The following is a 14,800-nucleotide window of genomic DNA, read 5'->3' as shown; positions in this document are numbered from 1 at the left end:
ATGGAAGAATTCCACACAGCAGAATTGTGGTTAAGTTGTATGTGAACCTTCAAACATTTTTAAATGAATCCTGAAAGGAATACATTTAGATCTTTTAAGAAAAGCTGTTCTTTTCATGAAGAGTGAAAAAGTTTCCAACCTTCCTGTTCCCATCCCATGAAGCCCAGCATATTTGTGTTGGTCATCATTTGCCACTATGTAGCTTTTACTTTGTATTTCATTTATAAATTGTCCGCTATTTCTTGCTAAAATCATAATAGAGAAAATAGAGAGGAGATTGGTGATGTAGACCACGATATAATCAGTCTATAATTGCAACGATCTTTTACTAGTTGCTATCCAGTTGATCTATTCCAACCCTCAAGTGCAGAGAAAACGGATCCAGAGGGTGTTAAAGCCTGTGATCTCTTGGAAACAGGTTGCCAGACCCTCCTTCTGAGAAGGCCCTGAGGGGGCTCGAGCTGCCACTTTTTGGTAGCAGTCCAGAAATTGTTGGTGCCAAAGGAACTCCTTTTTGTGACTATAAAAATCCTTAAAAATGATAGACCTTTACGTCCCCAGACGCTGTTTTGTGTGGGCACCATCGACTTTCTTTGCCACACTGTTCTATAGCACCTGCATCTTCTGGGCTCCTTTGCCGCAGGGCCATGATGTAAGAACTAAGTGTTCTTAAGTGGAAGCTAGGATTTAGTGTGAGCTCAAACCCATTCCCAGATCTATGTTTTTAAATTTTTCTAAGTTTCAATTTATTATCATTTAGGAGTTAATACATATACCATATCTTCCCATAGTTCAATCACTTAAAGCAGAATTTTAGAATTGCTTCCACAAACAATTTCCAAACATACTTTTCCTTCCTGAACTCCTTGATAAAGTCTCCAATTTATTCCGCCCCCTCCCACTCTTCCCCCAAACCTTTATTGGACTTGCTGTCCCTATACGTTCATCAATTCTGGATTTCATTTACCGAAAACAGAAAAAACACAACACAATTTCTAAAGGGAGACCCCAATGATATAACACCTCTGAGATATACCCTAATATGAACAAACAACAACAAAATAAAACATAATGCCCACCACAGGTTTTCTGGGATAAAACTTATGTTAATACAGCATATAAGGCACTGATGTAGCAAGACCTTGTTTGTCCACCTGCCGCCAACAATTCCCAATCTTGGTAGAGCTGTCTTCTGCTTCCTCCGACACCCTGTATTTTCTGACTTAAGTGCTCAAGGTACAAGTGTGTCTGAGGTAGAGTCTATATCACCCAGTGGAGTTTGTGTCCAAATAAGCAGCCATCTAAGCAAGATGTCATCTAAGTCCACATGAAAGAAGCACACCATCAATAGCCACCAAAGGACTATAAATAATCTACCCTGAGGTTGGGGGAGGTATTAGTATCAGAGCCTAGGTTGTGAGAATGCGGTTAGCAGAGGGCTATGGATGGCAGTGGAGCTCACGATTCTTCTGTGGAAACAACATAGGAAACCAGTGAACTCCTGGTATCCACGATGGAGGGGATGGGGCACGAAAGGGGTTATTAGACAGCGGGCATTGGAGAGATGAGCACAGAAGAGATCAAACAGTTACAACTTTGTCAGTTGATCCCCCCTCTGATGTATGCTGGATCTGTTCTGGTTTCAACAGTTTCTGTATAGAGTTTTGCCTCGTTCATTCATATTAGGGTGTATCTCAGAGGTGTTATGCCATCAGAAGTCACCCTCTTGAAGTTATGTTATCTGTTTTTCTGTGTTTTGGTATATGAAACTCGGGTTTGATGAACCTATAGGGACAGCAAGTAGAACAAGGGCTTCCGGGGCATGGGCACTATGGGAATGGGTGGGTGGAAGGGAGACAATGTCAAGGAGTCCAGGAAGTAAAAGAATGTTTGGAAACGGATTTTCATAGCAATTTTACAGTTATGCTTGATATGATTGAACTATGGAATGATATGATATATGTATTAACTCCCATTTAACTTTTTAAAAATGGACCTGATTCATAACAGACTCATCCACACTTATCCAGGGAAGAATCATCTGTCAGTCTACCAGGTGTCTAGTCTCTAGGCAGTATAGGGTAGCTATGTTCAGCTTTATTCACTCATCCTATAGCTACTTATTACTGGACACTTATTTATGTATCAGGTTCTGCACTAGGTGCTTAATATACATTTGAAATATATATGTGGCCCATTAAAATCTCTACATTAAAATATTCAAGGTTGAACAGTACAGGAGATTCTGTCTTCAGCACTTTCCTGGATAGTTGGTTAGCCCTGAGGATGACTGTCCTGGTGCTAACCAACCATTCTCATTTGAACAACATTTTAAATACCCAGCACGAACAACTGCTGTGAACTTTTTGATCTGTGACTATGTTTCTGAATTCTGTACCTTTTAGTTATCAGATTCAAAATCTGAGGCTCAGAGAATCAAAGTGACTTGAGTAGAAGCCATAGAATTGGGCACAATAAGAAATAATTATATATATATATATATGCTATTCAAGTTTGAAAAGATTACATGGAAATCAGACATCTTTTTACATTATTGGAGAAAATGTAATTTAATGTGAAAAAGTGAATGTAAAACAAGTATGTATTAATAAATGCTTATGGAAAACAATTGTACAGTTTATTTTAAATGAATTTATGTTTATATTCTATAACTTGTTATATTGCTTTATAAGCATTTATACCAGAAAATGAGTTAAACATGTTTTTAAAAACAATATGCTAAGGCATGTTTATTATTTCTTATAGATTTAAGAAATGTCAGGTAAATCAATTACAGAATACACATTAAGAAAAAGCAAACCTTCAACCAATCAAGTTAATTCTGACTCATAGCCCACAGAGGACAGAGTGGAAGAGCACCCTTGGGTTTCTCAGGCTGTAAAGCTTTACAGGAGCAGAAAAAAGCCTCCTATTTCTCTCAGGGTGGCGGCAAAGGGCTCACCTGTGGTTAATAGGCCAAGGCTTAGAACACTATTACTCCTCAGAAAACACATATACAACTGTTAAAGCAATATATAAGACTGCATATTGAGCATAGAAAATTAAGTTAAAATAGTGATAACATAATAAATAGTAACCTAAATGTTAATAAGATTTTATTATATATATATATATATATGAATGATTATATATATGATTAGAAGCAAATGGGTCAAAATGTTAATCCAAAAGCCAAGTTCACTGCCATTGAGCTGATCCCAGCTCATGGAACCTGTACAAGACAGGCAGAACAGCATCTGTGGGAGTCCAAGACTATAAGAAGTAGAAAGCCTCAGCTTCTCCCTAGTAGGGGTTGGTGGTTCTCAACGCTGACCTTAGAGTTACACACCTGAATATTAATAATGGTTGTATAAAGGAATTAAGTGTAACTGTTTCCTTTCTTATTTTCTGCATTTCCCAGTTCGTTTAAAATAATAAGGACAAACAACTATAAGTATTAGTGAATTCTTCAGGAAGCATAATAGACATTCCAGCCATTTAACACTTCTAACCCTATGAGCTAGTTCCAACAATTATTACCATTTTACAAATGAGAAAAATGCAAATAAAATAGTTTAAGTAACTTGCCAAGAGTAATTCAGCTAGCTTATGATAGAGCGGAATTTGAACCCAGCCAGTCAGCTGCCAAAGGCTACACATTTAATCGTCAACTTTATTCTGTTTTTGAATTGCTTTGTGAAATCAAGAGAAACACACGCAGTAACAAAAGAAAGAAGATGTACTTATGACAAATGAACTCGTAGATCTAAAATAAATAGAATTCCAGTCATTCTCTTAAAATAATACCCCAAATAAGTTCATACTTCAGTACAAAGTAATATGTTCATTATTATGACTGCTCTCAATTGCTCTCACTCAATGCTGTCGAGTCAGTTCTACAGCACCCCTGAAGAACAGGCGAGACCTGCTCCTGAGAGCATCTGAGACTAGCTCTTCACAGGAGTAGAAAGCCTCTCTCGCTCTCCAGGAGCATCTGGTAGTTTCCCACTGCTGTCGTTGCTGAAAGCAGTCTGACTTGTAACTGCGAGCTCACCGGCCTCCTCATGGTAGATCGATAGGCCTATCAAGCTTCTACTTGTATTAGATGGATCTGACCTTTGTGGAGTGAGTTATATGTATATTATCTGTCAGGCATTGTTTTAAACATGGTCGCTAGGTATCATCATCTTCACGTTATTTATTTAAATATTGTAGGAGATGAACAGTAATAGAGCACATTAGTGTCCTCCTCTGGAATATATACACATTTTGTTTTATCACTTTAGTTGTAAACTTCTCAATGTATTAGCACTCTTCCCATTTTTCTGCTGGCTTCACTTTCTTGCACCTCCCTGCCTTCTGATATTGCTTTTTCAAACAGTGTCCTTGGTTTTGTGTGCCTCATTATTCCAAGGACCACGATTTTCAAGGTGTCATGGGTCACTGTATAGGCCTGTCTATCAATTTCCTGAAAAGTAGTTTCTGTGAGTAGGAATAGATCTAGGTTTGAAAAGCGTCATGATCTTGGGGTTCCACCTGTCTGTCATTGTTATGACTTTGAATTTTCTCCTACATTTTTTCTGCCACTCTATCCAAGACCTATAGGAGTAGTGCAACATAGTGGTTATGAATTGGGCTGCTAAGCACAAGGTCAGCGGTTCGTAACCACCTGCTGCTCCATGAAATAAAGAGGGGCTGTCTACTCCTATAAAGAGTCTTGGAAACACATAGGGGAACTTCTACCCTGCCCTATATCTTTGCTATCAGTTGGCATTGACTCGATGGCAGCAGCTTTGGTTGTATTTGGATCCAGGACCTACTATTGTGATACTGATCAGAGCAGTAGATCGTAGTGCCAGGGCACCATCTAGTTCATCTGGTCTCAGGCTAGTGAAGGCTTTGTTCCATATGGCCTATTAGTTATTTGAAGTCATTGTGGTCATGAGTCTTTGATTTTCTTCACTCTTCTTTGCTCCAGACGGAAAGAGCTCAATAATTTATCAAAGTGACCAATAATTCTTACTTTATTACTAATAAAAAGTAATCATAAATTCAAATGCATCCATCCATGTAGGCCTGTCACGCTCATCAAGCTGGATGGCATGTCCAACATGCTCATGCCAGTCAATTTCTAGCCACAGGTAGCTGCTGTTCTTATTTCTACACCTCCACATTACTAATATCTGCTTCACATAAATGGAATCACACAACAGCTGGTCTGCTGTCCCTGGATTCTTTGGCTCAATGTGTTTTCCATCCATGCTGCTGTAAGACCGGCAGTTCAGACTTCTATTGTTGAACTGTCTTTCGTGATATGACTAGAGCAAAATACCTTTCAGTTTATTTAGTCTCTGACTGATGGGTATTTGGATTGTTTCTAGTTTCACTATTATGAATAAAACTGTTATGAACAGTAATTTACAAAAAGTAGTCATAAATACATTGAATGGAATGTCTGAATGAACCCATTAATAGTTGCATATTCTCTCAAAGAGTTTGTGCTATCAGCATTTCATAGTAAGTATTTGAGATCCATAGGACACTGGACAGGAGGATCCTGTTGGAAAGAGGTAACCAATGAAGTCCAGATCATGTAATATTTTTCATGGCAGCAGAGCCAACTAGCATGTCATCTGGGGTCAGTGAGAGCTTAGAGAGCTTGGTACATGGGCATGCAGGGTGGAGGAAGAAGCACGAGTGGCTCTTATACAGCAAAATAGTTGAAAATGTTGATTTCAACAAATATCCACTTTGTGCTATTCCTTGAAAAGCAAAGTCCTCGTGCTGTAGTAGACAGGAAAAAAATCTACGGTCTGCTCCCAAAGAGCAGAGTATCATAGAATAGCATCCAATACCCGTAGTCTAACATAAATCATCTGGGAAAGGGAATTCAGGGAGGTACTCAACATAGCAATTCTTGTTTTATGGAGTGTTTATGATGCTGACTTTAACATTTATGCATCTATTCCCCGTTTTTAAAGTTCAACACCTAAAAAAGCATGTTACGAAATTGTTTTAAGACAACAAAATTCTAGACAAGGGTGATTGCTTAAGTGAGTTTTAAATAAGTCATCTGTATTCTTTTATCTTTTCAAAAGAAAACATCTTAAATATATCTCTGAGGACACAGGGGCAAGTTAGGAAAACATGATAGAAATGCTCAAACATCTTTAGGGCGTGAGTCACTGGGCTTGGGGAACGCTAAGGTCAATGGCATGGCAAAATTGACAAAGAGATACATTCTCCCTGCTTTGTCTCCCTGTGAGCCATTCCTGTTAACAAGCCACAAGGAAACACACTGATACAGCCAGAGTCCTGGAGCTGGAGGAGCCATGTGGAGACCCGTGCCAGCTCTGTGATGTTTATACTGCCACTGCATCCACAAGACTTTCCCCCCACTGGCCCTAGATCTTCCTGTATTTGGCATCATTGCATATGTTGCATGAACCTAAACAGGAATTTATAGACTGGTATTGGAGATGTGGGCTAATATTGAACTTACGGATTTGATCTGGACTGGGCTGGGATGTTTTCTTAATATACAATTACTCTTTGATATAAAGTTCTTCCTTAAACACATATGAGTGCCTAGGAATTTGTTTTTATGGTTTGCCCAGACTAACACCCCACCCTAGCTCGGTGTTCAGCTAAACAATACACAGGTCTATAAGGAGCAGCAATAACACTAGGGGGGCCCAGGCACTTCTTACAATACTCATTTGAGATTAAAAGGGCAGCGTTTACCCAAGGACTCAGCTCAGAAGAGTTAAGAAAGAAGAAGGAATGGAAATAAGAAACATAAAAAGGACGTGGAATAAGTGATGTTACATTGTTGGGATAGCAATCAAATAGATAAAACAAAATGTGTATGAATTGTTAAATGGAAAACTGACAAGCTCTTTACATCTTTACCCAATTCTCAACAACAGTCTTAAAATACATGAAAGATAAATATTTATAATTTTAAATATTCTACATCAATTACCATAGTTGTATAGTGGTTATGTTTTGGGCTGCAATCCACATGGTCAGCAGTTTGAAACCACCAGCAAGTCTGAGATAGAAAGACTGGGCTTTCTGATCCTGTAAGCAGTCATGGTCCTGGAAACCCAGAGGGGATCTCTGTGAGTCAGCATTGACTCAAGGGCAGTGAGCTTGGTTTTAGTTTGGTAACCATTATAAAAATTACAGTAAAATTACAGTAACCATTACAGTAGAAGCATGTCTTCAATTGCTAGTGAGTGACAAGCAAAGGAAAGGTATTGTAGTCAGCTTAGAAGTACAGCTGTAGGCATTTTTAGGCCACCGGAGATCCCCTGGTGGAGGGGGTCTCGGGAAGGGGACGAGCCAGTCAGAGTGCTATGTAGCAATAATGAAAAATACAACTTTCCTCTAGTTCCTAAATGCTTCCTCCCCCTACCCACTATCATGATCTGAATTCTCCCTTGCAAGTCTGGCTAGTCCAGAGGATGTACACTGATACAGATAAGAACAGGAAACACAGGGAATCCAGGGCGGATGATCCCTTCAGGACCAGGGGTGTGAGTGGCGATACTGGGAGCGTAGAGGGAGGGTGGGTTGGAAAGGAGGAACCAATTACAAGGATGTACATGTGACCTCCTCCCTGGGGGATGGACAACAGAAAAGTGGGTCAAAGGAGATGTCGGGCAGGGCAAGATATGACAAAATAATAATTTATATATTATGAAGGGTTCATGAGGGAGTGGGCAGTGGGGAGGGAGGGGAAAAATGAGGACCTGATGCCAGGGGCTTAAGTGAAGAGCAAATGTTTTGAGAATGACGAGGGCAATGAATGCACAAATGTACTTTATACAATTGATATATGTATGTATTGTGATAAGAGCTGTATGAACCCCTAATAAAAGGATTAAGCAAAATAATGTGTAGAACAGAACGATGACAATACATGTACTAATATATCCGATTTAATTGATGTATGGATTGTAACAAGAGTTGTAAGAGCCTCCAATAAAATGATCTAAAAAATGCAACAAAAAAAGTACAGTCGTAGGAACTCGTAATATTAACAGTGTGTGCTTTTTTTGTTTTTTAACTCATTAGTGTCTAGTTGATTCTTATATGTAGGGACCCTACAGGATAGAGAACAATTGCCCCCGTGGATGTCAAGGATCCCTGGTGACATAGTGGGTTGTGCTGGACTCTAACCACAGGTCAGTGGTCAGGAGAAAGATGAGGCTGGTAAACCCAAAGGGATATGTACTCTGTCTGATGGGGTCTCTATGTTTCAGAATTGACTCTCTGACAGTGATGTTCGCTATTGGAAGATCCAAATCTCTGTCTGTGGAAACCAACAGCACATATGGAACATGGAACAGGCCACTATCTGGCCTTCACGCTGCACGGGGAGATGCTCAGTAGGTCCTAGAATACGTGATGCTGTGATTTGTGCACTGAATTAAAAAACATGCTCATTTGATATGGCAAGTATTTTTCTCATTTATTTTTCATGTGTATATTTGTTTCTTGGAGTCACTGCAACATAATAACAAACACGGTGGATTAAAACAATTAAAATCTCTTCCCTCTAATTTCTGTAAGTTCACAAGTTCAAAATCATTATCAGTCACATAAAACTAAGGTATCAACCGGGCCATACTCCCTCTGAAGACTCAGGGAACCTGCTTCCTGTGTCTTTCCTATCTTCTGGTGGCTGCTGGCATCCCTTCACTTCTGTCCAGGCCACTCCAACCTTTCCTTCGTGGTTACATTACTTTCATACTTATATTTTGTGTTCTTTCTCTGCCTCCATTTTACAAGGATACCTGTGATTACATTTAGAGTCCAGTCAGAGAATGCAGGATGATTTCTAATCTCGAACTCTTTAACATAATCACATCTGCAGTGTTTTATATATTTTGTCATACAGGGTAGCTATGAAAAAGACCTTTACTAAGAAGCCAGAGACTCGGAGAAAAAAACTAGTCCGCAGAGCTAATAGCCTATACAAGCTAAGGCCTCGTTTATACTAAGACCGGAGGAAGTAGATGGTGCCCGGCCACCACCACTGTTGCAGATTTTGATTTTCGACAACAAGAGACCCTGAGAGAATGGGAGAAAATTGAGAAACAGAACTCAAATTCTCATATACTCAAGAAAGACTTAAGAATTAGTTGAGATGCAGGACTCCTTAAGACTATTATCCTGTGATAGCCTTTAAACCCTGAACTGAAAGTCTCCTGTGAGGTCACCTCTAAGCAATATAACACACTGACACAACACAAAGGATATTTTATAGCACTCCATTAAAAACAACTATATAAGACCAAAAGGCCAACGTTTAATGCAAAAATAAAGATGAAATGGTCAATAAGTAGGGAAATTACAACCCTGGAAATGAAATCTCACAATTAAAGACATGTTGACCCAATGTGCAAAAACGTAACTGTCACTGAACACAAATGATCAAATATGTGTCTAATTGTGTTCCCCCAAACAACAAAATATTATGTTTTCAGAAACCTTTACTCAGTCCTATGGTAAATGAACAACTGAGTTAGACACAAGCTTTGTTCTCAGGAAGCAGAAAGTCACATACACAAGCAGAACACAGGACAGATGGTGCCACGTGTGCTTTGAGTGGTGTCGTCCAAATTCATGCGGATCACAGGCAGGAGGGGCTCCCTTTCCCTTGGGAAACCAAAAGAGGCTTTAAGAGCAAAATGCTATATTTGTTAAACCTTGTGTTAGTCTGGGTAGACTAGAGAAACAAATCCATGGACACGCATATGTGTATTAAAGAGATTCATATACAAGAGCAATCGAATATTGAGAAAACATTCCACCCCAGTCCAGATCAAGTCCCTATGTCCAATATTAGCCCACATGTCTGATGCCAATCTATAAAGTTCTCTTCAAACTCACAAGACACATGCAATGATGCCGAATGTAGATCACAGGCCAGTGGGTAGAAACTCCTTGGATCCAGCGTCACTGGAAACATCTCAGCGCTGGCAGGGGTCTCTGAATCAGGGTGGGTCCATGTGTCTTGTCAGCCGCTATGTTTCCCAGGGGGTGAGCAGACTCCTCATTGGCTGTGATGTGATTGACAAGCTAGACTCCATCCTTATACTCTTAATCCTCAAATTGACTAACGAATATATATCTATCACAAACCTGAAAGTTAAATATAAGTTTGGAGACTTCTAAGGCAATGTTTCTCAAAGTGGGGGTGTGTAAAAGCAGGTATCTATATTTTATTCGAAATTGTGGTTTATGGTGCATATATAGTTAATTGATGGGGCACTGATTTTTTTTTTCCTGAAAAGGGACAGTACCTCAAACAATTTTGGGAATCTATGTTTTAAAGAATACCCTAACTACTAATTTTTATCCCCTCACCTGTAAAATCATCATTTCTTGTTGTTGTTATTTGCTGTGAAATCAATTCTGACTTATGGTCGCCCTTATGCAGAGTAGAACTGTACCATAGGGTTCTCAAGGCTGATGGTTCTGTGGGCGGCTAACCATACACTTTGGTATAGTGGGTGCTTCAAACCCACCACCCACTCGACAGAAGAAAGATAAGTCTGACTGTCCCATAAAGTTACAGCCTCAGAAACTCTATATAGGGTGGCTATGAATTATAATCGACTCAATGGCAGTGAGTTTGCTTCTTGGGACTTTGGCAAGCAGATCACTAGAAGGGCTTGTGGTTGGGTTCAAGTCACCAACCTTTCAGTTAGTACTTGAATGCTTAACCGTTCAGGGGCTGGAAACTGCAAACTTCACGGGGCAGATGACACTCATGTGAATATTCAGGGAATGATTTGCTATCTGCCACCAGTACCGAGATGCATGAGGACAGCCTATTCTGTCTGAGATGTGGTTTCACTATGACTCTCACTTCAATGCCTGGTCTTCTCTGTCCCCAGGAGCCTCCCACTGTTGCTGAAACTGAAGGTCCTTCCTATTTCACTTATAACTCTTATGGCCACCCTGCTTTTCCCACCCACTTCACAACTTTGTGTAAGGCACTGTAACTAACTTTCATGGTTTCTTTTCAAGCCAATTCTCCATCTGGCTTCTTTTGGCTTAAAAGTGAGTGCCATGCCTTATCAAGAACAGGGTAGCTACAGATAGGTGACTGTGATAAAATTAATTTCTCTCTAATAATACATGTAGTTGCAGGCTCTGGGACACTGGGTTAAGTGAGTCTATTTCCCATGTGGCCTGCTGCCACCCCTGGGTGCTTCACTCATGCCTGCATTTCTGCACCAATTTCTGCTCTTATGTAGTGACCAACAGGGAATAAAAAGCCCTCTGTGGAGGGCTTCAAGATTGCTGGAGGAAAAATGATACAAATCTCAAGCATAACGATGGAAATGGACATACATTGGAATGGTGACATGGCTGTAAGAGGTGGAGATCTACTGAAAGATAAACTACCCACAGGCAATAGCCTGACCAGGCCTCCTGATTCCATTACTGCTCTTATCTTTGAAGAGTGCTGACCCTTTGTGAAAGGGAATCACTTAGTTTTCTTAAATCCAGACTCTATGACTTACCGAAAGTACAGCAGGGGACAAGGCAGAAAGAACCGTAGTTGCCCTCACTAAAGGGAGCATGTGTCCCCAAGGACAGCCTCTCCGGCCATGCTCTGTGCAGAGTGCTCCAGCACCCTGGGTTATGCAGCCCTGCAGAACTATGAGCAAGCACCACTCTACAGCTCTCTGTGCTCACTGCAGGCTGCTTTCTCCCCGATCGACATCCATACCCCCACCTCACTGGACACAACCCCTGCTCTCACCTCTATCCCTCTTTCAACCAGTTTATAAACTGTCTTCTTCATTTCATCCAGTTTCTAAATCCCTCTGATCCAGTCTGCATCGATCCTAACTAGTTTGAAGAGAGGAAGCACATTTTGCTGGTATGCCTTCTGTCCTACTCTAGGTATGCATCACTACTTTATGCACGTAGGTCCCAGCCTTGCCAGGTGCTCAGGACTTCCAAGGATCAATCCAATGTGTCCCCGAGGAGCTCAGAGCTCAGGGCAGGGATAAGCAGCATGTGTAAATAACTGAATTTGAGTAAGAAACTCAGAGGAGGAGCCCCAAGAAGGGAGGGGGAACACTGGTCTGTGGGAAGGAGGAGAGTCCATCTCCTGGAAAGTGAGTTGATTTTGAAGGACTGAAGGGGTCAGACATGAGTTGTGACAGGAGAGGGAAGGAAATGGGCAATCGCGACAGCAAAAGGTAATGTGGGGCACAAAACAAGTGGGTGATGATACACACTTTGTTTGTATCAACAGTGAATGCTCAATTATTCCATTTGGTGGTTTCTTCTACTGGGCACTGTTATAAGGGTAGTCCCCAGGTTATACATGAGATCCATCCTTACGTCTGTCTTTAAGTTGAATTTGTAGGTAAATCAGAACAGATGTATATGGCCTTTAGTTAGCCTCACTTTAGTGCAACAACTAAGAGTCCATGCGGCATAGTGGGTAATGGATTAGGCAGCTAACCACAAGATCTGTAGTTCAAAACTACCAGCCTCTCTGAGGGAGAGAGATGAGACTTTGTACTCCTGTAGATCGTTACATTCTGGGAAACCCACAGAGGCAGTTCTACCCTATCCAATAGGGGAGCTATGAATCAAAATTAACTTCATGACAGTGAACTTGCTTTGGGGAATAATTCAAGAAAAGGCATGAAGTCTTTTAAATGATTTAAATGCTCAGCATGCAACAATTGAAGGCGATAGACATAAATAATTTGTTGAAAGTAGGGGTTGGTTTAATTATTTCAAGGTGAAGGAAGTGTAGATAACATTAATGGACAAGTTTGAGTTATTCATAAGGCCACCATACATAACCTGGAAACTGTACAGCCTTATTTAAAGGGTCTCAAAATTTGTTACATATTAGAATTACTTTGATAGCTTTAGAAGTCACGACCCATCTGTAGGCAAGTGGGCATCCCTTTACAGAAGGGTCACAGGGAGGAGATGAGCCGGTGAGGATGCAGTGTAGCAAAGGTGAAATATAAAACTTTCTTCTAGTTCCTAAATGTTGCCCCTCCACCCCCCGCCCCCATCATGATCCCAATTCTACCTTACAAATCTGGCTAGACCAGAGGATATGCACTGGTACAAACAGGATATGGAAACACAGAGAATACAGGGCGGAAGATCCTTTCAGGACCAGTGGTAAGAGTGGCGATACCGGGAAGGTGGGATAGAAAGGGGGAAATGATTACAAGAATCTACATATAACCTGCTCCCTGGGGGATGGACAACAGAAAAATGGGTGAAGGGAGACGATGGAGAGTGGAAGATGACAAAATAACAATAATTTATAAATTACCAAGGGTTCATGAGGGAGGGGGAGCAGGAAAGGAAGGGAAAAAATGAGGAGCTGATACCACGGGCTCTGGTAGAAAACAAATGTTTTGAGAATAATGATGGCAACAAATGTACAAATGTGCTTGACACAATGGATGGATGTAGGATTGTGATAAGAGTTGTATGAGCCCTCAATAAAATGATTTTTTTTAAAAGAACTCAAGATAGCTAGTTCACACCCAGACCAACTAGACTAGAATATTTGGGGTTAGAATGTATTTCAAAAAGTTCTTCTGTAATTCCAATAGGTAGTCATGGTGGAGAGCCAGCATTTGAAATCACCACTGTGGTAGTTACATAATCTTGTGTCAACTTAAGGATATTAAAAATGAGGGGTGGAATCTAGCCTGTCATCAAATCATAGCCTGATGATGTCTGCTTGTGGGGATGGCCTTCGCATGAGGACTCTGGGAGCTTCCTCTATGTCTCCAAGAAGGACCACATTCTCTCTGTTGCACTTTCCTGTTGACAACCACGTGGAGCCATGCTGATGGCAGCCATAGGCCTGAAGATGCGTCCACTGACAATGGATCGACAAGACTTTTCAACCACTGACTTGTGATTTTCCTGCATGTGCCGTGTGGGTCTGAAAAGGAATGTATGAACTAGTATCAAGCATATGGGCTAATATTAGACTTATGAGTTTGATCTCCTCAATATATAATTACTCTTTGATACAAAGTTCTCTCTTACACACATATGAGTGTCTCTGGATTTGTTGCTCTAGCCACCCTGGCCTAAGACAGCCCCTTATGTGCAGAGCTGGGTAAATTTGTTAAAGTGACTCTTCTGATTCAGGAGGTCTGGAGCGGGGCCTGAAACTATGCATTTCTGAACACACCCAGGTGAGCTAGATGCTGCTGGTTCAGGGCCTCACTTTGAGTAGGGAGTCTGCCATTAACTGAGGAAATAGGTTGGCCATTTGTATTCACTGTAAACCTTTATGGTTAAACCCTTAAAGAGGCACCAATTTGAATTCCCAACTAGAGCTTGGCTGAAAGGTAATTAATACAGGTCCACATACAGAGAAGTGCTTAATACCCACTGCTTGGAGATTTGATCTCCCTGCTGACTTGTGGGTAACAGATGACTGTTGAATAATAGTGTGAAGACTCTGTGGAGAAGATAGGAGGAGGGACCCGGGAGGACAGGAAGAATGCCTCACTCAGTGAAATGTACAGTTTTACAGAAGGCTGGGAAATCTGATAGGAAGTTCCAAGGGGATGTGTGTTCTTATCTCTCCCCTGACTCCTCCCTGGCTTTGGGAAAGAGATGGATGATTGCTTTAGTCATACATTTGTCATTAGTCACCACGAGGTCCCACTGGGATTTCAAAAGAGTTAAAGAACATTTTAAGTTGAATTTTAATTTAATTGTTTCAAAATACTAGCCAAGATTATAGGTTTGTTATAGGAGTAAT

At 40.7% G+C, this 14,800-nt stretch overlaps 1 protein-coding gene across 1 annotated transcript in view; it reads right to left on the bottom strand.

Moving 5' to 3' along the window:
* The window catches only part of SLC9A9 (solute carrier family 9 member A9), an 826,675-nt gene that overhangs the window by 647,094 nt on the left and 164,781 nt on the right, over positions 1–14,800 (bottom strand). The window lies entirely within an intron of this gene.

Source organism: Tenrec ecaudatus, chromosome 4 (genome assembly GCF_050624435.1).
Source record: "Tenrec ecaudatus isolate mTenEca1 chromosome 4, mTenEca1.hap1, whole genome shotgun sequence".
NCBI lineage: Eukaryota > Metazoa > Chordata > Mammalia > Afrosoricida > Tenrecidae > Tenrec > Tenrec ecaudatus.
The sequence above is the reverse complement of the archived record's forward strand: the minus strand, read 5'-3'. Positions and strand labels throughout refer to the sequence as shown.